The 14,213-nt window shown below is 56.9% G+C and overlaps 1 pseudogene; it reads right to left on the bottom strand.

Annotated features, from left to right (window-relative positions):
* Nucleotides 1-231: 231 nt before the first annotated feature.
* Nucleotides 232-12,465, bottom strand: LOC119111494 (phosphatidylinositol 4-kinase type 2-beta-like; annotated as a pseudogene).
* Nucleotides 12,466-14,213: the final 1,748 nt, after the last annotated feature.

Consider the following 14,213-nt stretch of genomic DNA (forward strand, 5'->3'; position numbering starts at 1 on the left):
GTGCATCACACATGCGAAGGCAGCGGTGAGCAGAGAGCTGACTAGCCTGAACGAGAGGCGCAACTAAGAATCGACGGTGCCAACCAAGTCAAGGTGATCGATTTCGTACAGACCGTTCCTCCTCCCGACGGTGGGGCACACAACAAATCACATGCAAAGAATATACTGTCTGCCCATCCCGCACGGCACCAGAGCGGCCACCGGCATATCCCTCCTCCCCCCCCCCCCCCCTCACTCCGTCGCCTGGCCACGTCCGAACAGTCCACCTCGCCGTCTGAGGGCAGCGTGACCGCCCGACAGACGGTGGCATGCCGCGGCCCCCACCAGTCAGCTGTCACCTACTCAGGCATCGCACCACGGGCCGACGGAAGCGCGCTGCAGCCAGCACGCGCGCCGCTGCGGGCGAGGCACGCGCTCCCAGCCGCCGCTGGAGGAGCCGCCGCCGCCGCTCCGCGTGTCTGCCGAAGGCTACCGCGCCGCGGCACACCGGGCCGCCGGGCGGGGTATGGGAGACGCCCTGCTGGAGCGGCCAGCCCCGGCCGCCGGCGCCCGGTTGGGCCGGGCCCGGCTCGCATGGGCCAGCAGCTCATCCGGCGGGAGGGGGCCGCCGACAATCTGTCGGTGCCGGCGAGCGTGCGCCGCCCCAGAACCAGCGCTGCGCACGGCCGGGCCCGACCCAGCGGGCCGCACTGGCCGACTAGCACCACCGAGAAGAAGGGCGACTTGTGCTGGAACCGCTGCGTGAATGTGTCGCTGATGGAGCGGAAGCGGGTCTCGCTGTGACCGCCCTTCGCCCTGCAACAGAAGCGGGGCGGGAGCGTCAAGGCGAGCAGCTGGTGGGCTGCGCCGCGTGCACGTCAGATGTCGGCGCTCAGCGGCACGGAAACGTCGACATAGATGTCGGATGTCGGCGATGTCGGCAGCACAAAGCCGGGAGGGACGCGCCAATCAATCGTTCCCGTCTTCCCTCCCGACAACAAGCGACGCAGTCAATACAGCTTTGCTGCTACAAACGTTGCTGGAGTTATTGGGGGTTTCATGAGCTACGCGTCCTCTTAAAGCGAGAATAACTTTCGGCCACTGCTTAGGTAGCTGGTGAAGACTGATATGCCTCTGTGAAAACAAGTGAAGTCCCATTTCTTAGGCAAATTCACTTAGGCAAACGCCACAAACGACGAACTGAAAACATCGATACGACCACCCTACTGTAAGCGTCGTCATCTCAGCTTGAGGGGCACGTGGCAAAACATCACGCCGGTCCGGCGCTCCATCAGGTCATATCTCACCCGTCTAACGTTAAGTACATCTCTGACCAGAGCGCTGAGCCACGCAACACAGTGCTCCCGCTTGAAAGTCACCAGCACACCGATCGGCGTTACAGCGCTGGCGAATCCAAGCGGTGGAGACCACGAGGCTGTCCCGCTCCCCCCCCCCCCCCCCCCGTCCCAAAAGGCGAAAACAGCCTCTCTTCAGGTTCGGTTTCCACAGTTGTCACCAGATTTGGAGATTGGACCACAACAAACGCGTTGTTCTAAAGCTATGCTTAATCTTAGAGATCAGATAACTTATTTCTATGACTTATTTTCGGGTAACGGCCACAGTACTTGCAACTTGGAGCCCCAATTTGCGGAGCTGGATCCACCACATGCAGCATTCCAGTCCAGCCGGTGAAGTGCAGCATATGATACCAGCCAGGGATCATTAAGGCTGCCTCTAACGCAGCGCCGCCCACAGGAGGGTGACCCTCTAGTGACACGCGAGCGCGCGTGTCCTTCTCAGTAAAAGTCCGACGAAGCGCCAGTAGTCACCCCATCACGCCAAACGGCCCTGTGCTTCCGCTGAACGTGCGTGACCATCACCCCATTGTCGCCCGGCACGTCGCACCGTCAGCAAATGCAATACCAAACGATGAAAACTACTTGCGAACAAAAACAATCATCATTTGTTCCAGCAGCGAAATGAAAACGGCTGTAAACAAAGTGCAATGTTAGCGGATCGCACAGCTACGGGGCGGAAATTCGAAGCCGTTTCATGTGCCGTGCTCGGCACTAAAAACAAACCGAGTTTCAATCGCTTCCCCGAGTGAGCGTACAATATGTATCTTTCATGTGTGCGACTTTCATGCTGAAATACATGAAATACATGAAATACATACATGACGTCTTGAGTGAACGCACTGGCACCTGACAGGAAGACATACCCCTTATAAACAATTGACCCTTGTAATCAAAAAATATTCGCGGTCGGGAACGCGCGGTGTTCAGGACAGCCTCGATCTGACATATCTGATATCCCATGCAACACATTGCGCCATTGCTGCTGAGCTTACAGAACAAGCAGCAGACCGTGCGTATGCCGTGGTCTGAAGCAACGTCCTGTCGTACGCCAACGAGGCCTCCGTATGACATCAGACCAAATACACACCACAGCCTGCACATCCGTCGATGCCTAGCCTGTACACAGCCCCCACAGTCCCGCTGTCGAGAGCGAGCCCCTACATTACACCCCATCCACCGGGTCAGGAAGCTCGGCCCTATCTGAACAGACCACGACCAACTGTCATAATGAAGAAGCACTCGCGTGTCCACCGTGTCATGTACTTCGTCAGCTATTCTCAACCAACCCCTACCCAATTACACAACATTTCTCTGCAGCACCGTTCTCCAGGCATCTATACGAGAAGCTGCGACAAGTAAGATTTTTCCGCGGTGGGTAGTTAGTGATAGCCTTAAGGATGAAGCTTTTGTGCCTCTGTCAATCGGTGTGAAATACTGAGACATCTGAAGACGTCCGATTCCCAGATATGAGGGAAAGGGCTGCGAAGGCTTTCGACGCTGAATATCTGGGATTACATCTGACTTTTCATGTACCGCGTTCGTTCTTGCCGATACTGAATAGGCGCAGCTAGCATGCCAGCATTATTACCGACGTTTGGGAGCTGTGGCCAACTCGATCCTGTACCAGCGAGGCCAACGCATCGTGATATGACACCCGTAATCATTCCGAAAAACGCACACACCGTGCCCAACGTCCATACCGAGCACGTGGCGCTGTCTCACGGCGATTTACGCAAGGGCGCAATGCATGCTGATAACGCGGGGCCTGGGCCCTGTCAACGGCGGCGTTAGAGAGGACTAATTCTGGCACGTGGCGTGTCCGAATACCATCTGATATTAGTGTACCGGCAATCCCGAATGTGACAAGACACCCAGCCATCCAAGAACGATTTGTCCTCGTCCCAGCCCCATCGTCCATCATGTCCAGACGGCATGCGCTCTTCATAAGCCGTTGGCTGGCGCGGTAAGCATCGGTCGGACATCGAACCCAGGGTTTGGGCCTAATGCAAGGGACGACACCCAGTGCTCGGCCAAAGCCAAGTCCCCACGTCACTGAGACTTCAGACGTGGCTTTCGTAGCCGTCCCCCCCTCGAACGTCAGCCCTCCCGCCGCCAGCGCCTGTCTGCCCCGGCCGCCGCGGGCAGGGAGAGTGCGGCGGACCGAGCCGGGACGGGTCCGGCCCCACGACTCGTCAGCGGACTCACCTCTCCACCACCACCAACCGGCATCTGGACAAGCTGGACGGGACTCTTGCCGTCCTTCAGGGCCTGCGCCAGGTTCAGCATCTGGCCGCGCATCACCGACATCTGGTGCTCGAACAGGTTCTTGTCGAACCCCTTGTCCGTCTGGCGGAGGGCGGCAGGCGATTTCGACATGCTATTTGGTGGACCGTCACACATCAACAGCGAAGTCCCGGACCACATAACGCATGGCGATGTCAATGAGAAGGCCATCTGGGAAAGGTAAGGGAGGGATAAATGGGATGTCGGTTCGATATCCATGCAAAAAAGCCAGAACGCTATTACTATCCGTGCATAGAGTATTCATCACAACCTATTCCCACGGAACATTAGGACACAATATCAGAGACGCGGAGCAATATTCCACAGAACAGGGCATATTTTTTGCCGACAATTTTTTTGTTTTGTTTGTACATACTTGGTACATACGCGGGGGGGACGCGGGTAACGGCCAATACAGCCTACACCAGCCCTGTCATCATGAATGGCAACTTACCCTGTGGGCTAAGCAGTGATCGCTGATAAACGAATAACCCATTTCGCATGCACGTGACCCGCGCTACCACTTACACGTTCTACGCCTTAAATTGGGGGGTCATTGTTCCCGTCCGCCCGCTTATTATGTCCTTCACCGGCTACGTGGTCCATCACGCGCGGCATGGTGGTTCATGCATACCCGCAGACCACTCAATACCGACATACGGCAGCTGTGTGCTTGATTCAGGTATGGGGCGAAGCCAAGCTTTTTGGCTTTGAAACAGAGGCCATAGTTCTAACTTTTCTCATAATTTCTAACTATAAACACGTGGCCGGAGCCGAAGTCAGCGGCTTCGAACTTAGGAAACGCAAAGCTAAGCCAAACCAATCAGCGTAAGTAATGTCACGAGACCGAAGCTGAGTCTGACCCTATAGGGCAGCGTTGTTTTGCCCAATCCAAACGATATTCCCTGTCGCAAAACGCATGGGACCGGAGCATACACTGAGGGTTTTGCGGGGCGACTGAGACGAGGTTGTCGACAATACGGATGATTTTTTATGGACTTGCCGTCCTGGTCTTGCGCACCATTGGGTACAAATCGTTCCGGACGGTTCATTCTCCCAGCTGTCGTCAGTTCTAATCCATGCATTCTTCGTGGCGTCGAAAACATGTGTGGTATATTGAGGTCACAGGGATAGGAGGACTGTTTGAAAGAAGGTAACAGCTGCAATGAAAACAATCACCATGACATAACCAAAGCCAGCAGTTCAAGATCAGATTAAGCCGAAGACGAAGCCATAACATATAACACAAATGTTCGCTAACAAAGCCAACCGCTCAATGGCGCGAAGCCATGGCCGAGGATGACGCTAACCCAAATCACAGTCACTGCGAAGAATGCCTAGAAGCCAAAGTCTTTGGAAGAAAACCACGTCTTCGCGGAGCCCAGACCGAAGTCGAGGCGGACCTGGTACACATGCCTTCTTGCTGCTTGACATGTTTTGTCAACATAAAGCCAAACCGCTGCAAGCAAGAAAAACCACCGTGGGCGGATTTCATAACACCTGATCAACTTGGACACAACAGGACTGTAGCGGCTTGCTCGCTCCCACCAGTCGATGGCGTCCTACCGCTGCGGTCAGGTCAGCCGCCGACGGAAAGGAGGTGTGTTTCCCGTTACTGAGGAGCTGTTGCGCATAGGAAGGCGTGTCTCCCGTCACTATAAAGTCACCGCACACAGGAGGGCGTGTCTGCCGTCACTAGAGAGCCACTGCACACAGAAGGGCGTGTCTCCCATTACCGAAGAACCACTGCACACAGGGGCGTGTCTCCCGTCACTAGAGAGCCGCTGCACACAGGAGGGCGTCTCTCCCGTCACTAGAGAGCCGCTGCACACAGGAGGGTGTGTCTCCCGTTACTACGCAACCACTGTACATAGAAGGGCGTGTCCCCCATTACCGAAGAACCGCTGCACACAGGAGGGCCTGTTCCCATTACTCGGCAGCCGCTGCACACAGAAGGGCGTGTCTCCCGTCACTCGAGAGCCTCTGCACACATGAGGGCGTGTCTCCCGTTACTAGAGAACCACTGCACACGGAAGGGCGTGTCTCCCATTACCGAAGAACCGCTGCACACAGGAGGGCGTGTCTCCCGTCACTAGAGCCGCTGCACACAGGAGGGCGTGTCTCTCGTCACTCAAGAGCCGCTGCACAAAGGAGGGCGTGTCTGCCATCACTAGCGAGCCGCTGCACACAGGAGAGCGTGTCTGCAGTCACTAGAGAGCCGCAGCACACACGAAGGCGTGTCTCCCGTTACTAAAGAGCCGCTGCACACAGGAGGGCGTGTCCTGTTACTAGAGAACCACTGCACACAGAAGGGCGTGTCTCCCATTACAGAAGAACCGCTGCACACAGGAGGACGTGTCTCCCGTCACTAGAGATTCGCTGCATACAGGGGGTGTGTCTGCCGTCACTAGAGAGCCGCTGCACACAGGAGGGTGTGTCTGCCGTCACTAGAGAGCCGCTGCACACAAGAGGGCGTGCCTGCCGTCACTAGAGAGCCGCCGCACACAGGAGAGCGTATCTCCCGTCACTAGAGAGCCGCCGCACACAGGAGGGCGTGTCTCCCATTACCGAAGAACCGCTGCACACAGGAGGGCGTGTCTGCCGTCACTGCCGCTGCACACAGGAGGGCGTGTCTCTCGTCACTCAAGAGCCGCTGCACAAAGGAGGGCGTGTCTGCCATCACTAGCGAGCCGCTGCACACAGGAGAGCGTGTATGCCGTCACTAGAGAGCCGCTGCACACACGAAGGCGTGTCTCCCGTTACTAAAGAGCCGCTGCACACAGGAGGGCGTGTCCTGTTACTAGAGAACCATTGCACACAGAAGGGCGTGTCTCCCATTACCGAAGAACCGCTGCCACACAGGAGGGCGTGTCTCCCGTCACTAGAGATTCGCTGCATACAGGAGGGTGTGTCTGCCGTCACTAGAGAGCCGCTGCACACAGGAGGGTGTGTCTGCCGTCACTAGAGAGCCGCTGCACAAGAGGGTGTCTGCCGTCACTAGAGAGCCGCGCACACAGAGAGCGTCTGCCGTCACTAGAGAGCCGCCGCACACAGGAGAGCGTATCTCCCATTACCAAAGAACCGCTGCACACACGAGGCGTGTCTGCCGTCACTAGAGAGCCGCTGCACACAGGAGGTCGGCACATCGCCCGACGCAGCGCCACACCGCACACTGCGTTGTCCAACAGCCCGCCACGCAAACCCACCGAAACAGACCGCATGGCTTTCGGAACCGCACAAAGTCACTAGACGAAAACTACGCAACACCGCCCAACATCAATGGCTATCCGTCGTAGGTGATGTGTCACCACTTGAACATCTTCCATCTGGGGGCCATCCAATGGGAGCTAACTTGGGCCACGCACCTATATGGCAGATCAAGCTGATAGCCTTCTGCTCAATAGTTTACGATGCATCATGGGGAGGGGGCGGGGTTCAAGCTAAGTGAATACAAGAAAATAGGTCGATATGCTGTGATACATACGCGTGGAAATATACGAAGGTATGGAGAGACCGCGGGCGCAAGCTCATTGAAAGGGGCGGGACGCCACGGTTCTTCCACTTTTTGCGATATTTTCTGTTAATCACACGGTGCTGAATGAGAAGAATCCTCTTCAAACAGGCAAAAGGGGATTGAACTCTCTCATTTCCACTTTGCATTCATTTTCTTGTCTGGATGGTCCTGTTCCTCTGTAGATAACTCGGCCGGATCAGGGCCCGACTATGCGAATGTGGTAAGTGCCTTGCTGTGTGATGCGTGCTTGCTTAAATCGTTCACATGCATGAGTGGTGCCTGACGCGTGGTGCGCGGTATCTATCTAATTGAAATCGTTTGCATGTATAATTGACGCTGACACGTATGCTCTGTTCACTTGGAATCGCTTGTGTTTAAATGAAGCGTGATGCGCAATGCCTGTTCACTTGAATTTGTTTCCATGTTTGCCAAATGATAGACATTTTTGCACATTCGAACTTCTCAGTTAGATATGCACTGTAACATAGTAATGGCTGGCGATGCCTCCTTGTTTTATCTCCCCACCCCAATTTTGGTGACCCGTAAAAACTGGCTGGCCGTAAAAAGGAAAAGAAAACTGAAAAATGGAAGTAGATCGGGACGCAATTTTAAATTACTGCTGTCATTCGTTTCGGTAAAGGCATGTTGCCAATATCAGCGCATCTATTTCTCCATTGTCCCGGTTTTTTCTACGAGGAATAAGCCTATTACTACTGGCTTATCTAAAGCTCAAATTACGGTATATCGATTGAATCCTTCCCCAAGGATGGATCATCCCAAAGGAACTGTTACATCTAGATGCTAATAGACCGTCGCTTGGACTCACAACTAACGACGCCACAAAAAGACACCAAGCCACACACAATCAATCAGCCTTCAAAACTTTTTTGGCTGTCTTCCGTACCCAACAACGGTACATTTCCGGTCGGACCAGATCAGGTTAGGTCAGGTCAAGCCCAATCCGCTTCGGTTTAGTCCCGTCTGGTCCAGACTGGGTCAGATAATACCGGTGCCTGCCGGTCCCGTAACGCCAGACCAGAACACGTCTGGTCAAGACCACCCGACTGATTTGTTGGCAATCAACACAGAGGGCTAATGCGCCAACGACCACGCGCTCCACACACCCGTGTCACCGCGGCACGCGCGTCACACACATCGGACATTCCCACCCGACGGCGCGTGACTCGTGAGTCACGCCCTGGCACTGTCATGGCCACACGGACGCGGCTGCCGGCGCCGGGCGAGCCGTCCGTGCCCCACACTCAAAACCAGGCCGGCCGGGCTCGGCTTGCTCGGCTCGGCTCGGCGGCGCCAGCCCTCCGCCGAGCAGGCGACGCCAGCGGGCCGCATCGGCCCGGTGACGTCACCCAGCTCGTGACGGCCCGGCGCGGTGCGGAGCGATCTGGCGCGAGCCGGCCGGCGGAGGCGGCGGCGGCGGGGCGGGGAGCGCCGGCCGGCGGCGCGCTCCGCCGTCACGACAGGCTCAGTGTCGGCGGCGGCTGACGACGGCGCACGATCCCCTCAACCCTCCTCCCCCCCCCCCCCCAGACCGGCGCCGGTCCCAGCTGTCCCCAGCGGCTGATTAGCTCGAACGGATCAACGACGGACCACCCATCGATTTCGCATCCGGTGCACCCAAGTGACGTGGCAGGTAAGGCTATGATCCTAGGCCCCTATTCCATGCCGCGAATCAATAACAATAAGATGGAGGCGGAGCTTACGCTCACGAAGGAACGCTTGCTCCAGCAACTGGACCGAAAGCGCTTTTTAGCCCGAACGCTATAGCACCCATGACACGGGTGGCGCCGCAGACACGCGAAATCGAAAGTGGCTCGACTGCGGCTCAATAGCCACAAACAAACGAAAGACATGTGCAACCGCAGCCCGGTGCTCCGGCCTTGACCGGGGTCACTATCAACCCCGGCCTGAATGGATTGGACAGCCGGGCGGGCCCGCCCCAGGCCGGGCGGAGCGCAGCCGACCCGCCCCCCCCCCCCCCCCCCCCCCCTCCTCCTCCTCCGCCTACTGACCTTCAACAGCCGATACAGATGGTCGCACAGGTCCTGCACGAAGTTCATGTCCGAGATGAGCGGCAACACGTGGTCGCGCGTCTGCGTGGAGAAGGGCCGCTTGGCCCAGGAAGAGCCACGCCCAGTGGTACGGGTAGGCACGCCACGCGTCGGGTGCTTGAACGGGAACGCCCAGGCCGTTGTCGATGCGGCGACGCGGATGACGGGCCGGCTGGGGCCGCCGCCGTCTCCCGACTGACGGCGGGTCACCAGGTCACGGACCCAACCACCACACCAAGGTCACGGGATAGGTACCGGGCGACCACACCGAAGTCATGGGGTAAGGTGCCGGGCCACCGCACCGAGGTCACGATCCCAACCACCATACCGAGGTCACGGGGTAAGGTACCGGGCCACCACGCCGAGGTCACCAGGTGACGGTTACGCAGGTCACGAGTTCACGCAAGGGACCACCACACAGGGTTAAAGCCTGCAGTAAAGCCTACAGTAAAGACCACAATGTTATCGCCACTTCACTAACATGACACTTCGGATCCAGTGCCTCCAATACCGCCAACCACAACAGAGCCAGCTCCAGCCCGCCAACACCGCGCCTCCGGCTCCACCGCAGACCTTTCCGTCGGGATGCCAGCCCTCACCTGCTGCTCATCCGGCCGGATGTACTTGATGAGCCAGTTGTCGTTGCCGCGGTCCGTGTTGCGGATGATGTAGTCGAGCGTCACCAGTCGCTCGAACTGCAGCTGGAACTCGGTCTGCAGCTCGTCCGAGAGGGGCTCCTGCTCGAACCGCCGCAGCCAGAAGTCGGCGTCCCTGTAGCCCTCCACGAACAGCTGGAACGAGCCCACCTGGAACGGGCCGGCGCCGGCTACGTCACCAGGTCGCGTGGCCGATCCGCCACGGTCCTCGCGGAAGACCTGAAACCCGCTATGCACGCGCGGTTTAAAAAGGCTACTGAAAGAGGCCACGAAGGAAAGGAGTGTCTAGTACAGGGCAAGCCACGACAGTCACGCATTTAGAACACGGCTGCTTTGCTGGGAAATGTTCCAGAACGCGCCACTCACAGTAATGAACATGCCATGCAATATGCATTCCTGCCAGCTCGCCGGTTTAATACGCTTTCTGATGGGAAGTGACAGCGGCTCAGTCGTGCGCGAGACGCACCGGACAACATTGCCAAACAATGGGCGAGCCGGACCCCTCCCATTAGCACCCCGCGCCTGTCCGGGCGCACGCCGTCGGGCGAGGACGACCGGTACCTTGGGAGGGAGGCCCAGCCTGTGGAACTTCCTGCCCACTTTAGGGGAACCTTTCGGAGACCAGCTGCTTCACCCGAGCCTTCTCCCTGTCGATCCTGGTGTAGTTGAACGTGTCGCTGGCCAGCTTCACCATCTGCGGCACACGATAAGCGGTCTTCAGACGTGTCATGTCGGTACGTCGGACGGACGTACAATTCTCCCACGACCGCGTGTGTGATGGGGACTCTGCGACGTACTCAGCCGCTGAGGCCTAAATAACGCCGCCCGCCTCTCGCCCCTGGCAGGAGGGGCGGGGAAATCTAACGGGAAATCGAGCCCCGTGCCTCTGGATTCACAGACGCGAAGCTTAACCACTACGCTATCGGCATGCTGGTCTCCCACGACCACAGCCGGCCTGCTTAACGGGGTACGTCACGTCACGTGCGCTACACCACAGCACACCGAACACACAGTGAACACGCAGAAACCGGATGACATCCGAGACTCATTCGGGACAGTGACGGCACAACGAACAACATCTTGGAAGCCGCGCTGCGTCATAACAAGTCGGAAGCTACCCTGGAGCCTACTCTGCCGGACGCGACTAGTGTTCACGTGTTCACAACCACGCATGAAATACAACATTTCGACCATTCGAACGACACACTGACGAACAATCAGCCTCAACCGACGAACTACGATCCTACCATAATGGCTTCATGACCTATTCCTGGCGAGGGTTACAAGCCCGAGAGCACTATACCGACATAAACGTACGCTCATTAATGCATCGTAAACGCATGGCAGCAGTTATGCCACTCATGCTAATCACAATATCTCTTTGAGAGACGACAACGCTTGCCGATGACATCATATCATTAAACATTCAACTAAGCCAACAGAGGGCGAACCCCATTCCTGGAAACAGGACTATTCGCTGCTTACCCGGCGAAATTCAAGAGAATAACGCCCCTAATGGTGTCAGTCTGTCACCACCTTCTGACAGCCAAGTCACCGCTCCTCGCACCACGAGCACACATCAGGCGCCACCACACGTCACGTAAGCGCCTGCTCCCCGCGGCCTCGATCGCCCCGCCCCGCCCCGACCCGCACCTTGGTTTTCGGCACGACGTTGAGCGCCAGCTTCTGGTCGACCAGGCTGGCGCCGGCTTCGGAGAGGTAGCCCTGGTTGGGCACCAGGCACGAGCGGCCGCGAAGCAGCAGGGACAGCACAGCTTTGTGCATCCACTTGGTCCACTTGGGGTTCAGCCGGCCGTACGGCTCCTCGTCCTTGGGCTTGAACACGGCAATCGTCTTCTGCAAACGGACGGCCCCCCGGCGCCGTTAGTGACGGGAACAGCTGCTCTAAATAACCATGCGCGCGCGCTGACAGCAAGCGGGACCGGCCGTAGGCACGCCCTCAAGTGTCAGAGTGCACCGGTTCAGAACACGCCTCTGCGTTTCTGCAGTCACACACAGCATGCGGGCAGTCTGGCAGAAGTGCTGCGTTGTTTCCACGCTGCTCCAGACAGAGATGATACAATGCCTGAGCAAGTCTCTGTAGTCATAACAGCCTGTACACGCCCGACGCCCCGTCTTCCGGCGGCAGCCGGGGCGCCCCCGTCCACACGGTGTCGACATCAGTCCGGTGCCTCTGACCAGGCGCGGGGGAGGGTTCAGTTTCGCGTTGGGGCGACCGAGGATGCGCCTGGACCGAGCCAGAGGAGAGATAACTTAAGTGCCATCGCTATCAGCTATGCTGATAGCTGTCGTGTTTGGACACTTCTTAGCACGACATTCCTAGGTCTAACACAACTGTCCAGGATACTGAACTGTGCCGCACGGTGACTACGTTTACAGCGTTTTCTTATGACATTTCCCACATCCTCATGACACTTCTCTCTACACCATTTCTCACTCCCTCCCGTACAACAGCAGGGGCGGCTGACGGCTCACGTTTTCCGGATTTTTCACGAGAGTAGCTGCCACTGGAGCCCTGGAAGATGCGCTCCGGGTAGATGCCGTTCTCGGACGGCCATTTCGGCCTGGCGCACCAGGTCCGTGAATCGCCGTCATCTGAAACGTGCGCACGTGCCATCACGCACGCGCGGCACACCGGGTCGTTGACCTCCTGCCACACGCATACTCACACCCTCACGCCCGGACGTCAGCAGCGGCCCTGCAGCCCGCACGCAGCCGCACGAGCGGCGATGGCTCGCGGCAGGAGGCACACTACCGGCTCACTCAGGTGTGAGCCGGAGGATCTCTGCAGCGCGCTCCCATAGGCTAGTGTGTAACCTTACCCAGCTGGGCGCGCATGCAACACGTGCCAAAGCGCGCATTTCACAGATGGCTGAGACCTTGTCCTTGAACCCGACAGCCAACGTACGAACACATCGGGTAAGTATTACACTAACGTGGTTGTACGGAATGACCAGAGCAAGGATAAATACAATGCCAAACGACTCCTGCAACTCATCATTCCATCTTTGCACAAAGCAGCATAACTGTAGCACTACACACCTACAACCATTCTCATGACAACTGACAGAGTAGTCCCGAGCTCATGCAATTCACACATAGCATCGCGGACAAATCGGGCACAATTTGTCTGCGGTGCCGCGATGGTCAGTGTTCCTAAGATCCAACACCTTGGCAGAAACGGCTCCTACCGAGCGCCTGGGGGAGTGCAGCACCGTGCGTGTGTCAGAGACCAGGCGGGCCCAGCCCGGCCGCGGCACACCCTTTGACGCTCACCGGGCCAGTGATTGAAGGTGTAGGTCGTAGTCCATGCCGCCGAGCAGCGGCTGGTTTTCGCGTCCCGGCCGCGGCGAGCCCAGCTTGATGAAGGACGGCCGAAGGCGACGTCAGGCAGCAGCGGCTCGTTAGAGGCGGCGCTCGTGTTCGAGGCGGTCGACTCGGTGCGCTGTCGTTCCTCTGCGTTCGTGGACAGCTCGATGCACGGCGCCTGGCTCTGGTCCATGCCGCGTCACCGAGCGCCGGCTACCATTGCCGGCAGCGAGCAGCCTGCGGACGGACGTACGAGCCGGTTCAGCGTGCGGTGGCCGGTGGCGCAACGGGCGCCAGGCAGAACGGCAGCGACGGCACGGCGGAACACACGGGGCAGACCGCCCAATGCTCTCTATCTGATGACATGGAAAACACCAGGAATGACAATGCAACTGTGCTATCATGGAAAGTGGTTGTTTTAGTGTTCAATATATTTGCTGAGCTGACATGTTCTGTTGCTTTTACAATTTCAAATGCAGGAGTACCAGCACACATGAACACATACACACAAATGCAACAAAGCATTTAGCATAGCAGCCCTTTAGAAGGTGATATCCAAATCAGAAACACAAGAAGTAATTAATATACCTCATACCAGCTTTTCACAATAAAACTCAGCTACATGCTGCTAGTTGGTCAAAGTATAACCAATTGCCTTAGTAAATAAGTACAAAAACATCAGTCCTGCAGTATTAAACCTGGTAAACATACTATGGGTTTCAGGAAAACCACCAGATTGCAGGCAAAGACAGTCCAACACTGGCCAATACATCCACATCACAGCTATTAATACATGTGTTTTCAATGTTTTAGTGAGAGACATGGGAAGGAGTCAAAACCAATACTGATTTGTCCTAATCTAGGGCACCGACATGATTTCTCCTTAACATTATACCTTTGTATTGATGATAAACATTATAACTTGCAATGATGATAAATTGATTGGCATTGATTGTCAAAAAACCAATACTGGTTCATCATATCTAGGGCACCAACATTTCTCCTTACACATTATACCTTGTAT

The sequence above is a fragment of the Pollicipes pollicipes genome, unplaced genomic scaffold (genome assembly GCF_011947565.3).
Source record: "Pollicipes pollicipes isolate AB1234 unplaced genomic scaffold, Ppol_2.1 Scaffold_7261;HRSCAF=8764_pilon_pilon_pilon, whole genome shotgun sequence".
Taxonomy (NCBI): Eukaryota; Metazoa; Arthropoda; class Thecostraca; order Pollicipedomorpha; family Pollicipedidae; genus Pollicipes; species Pollicipes pollicipes.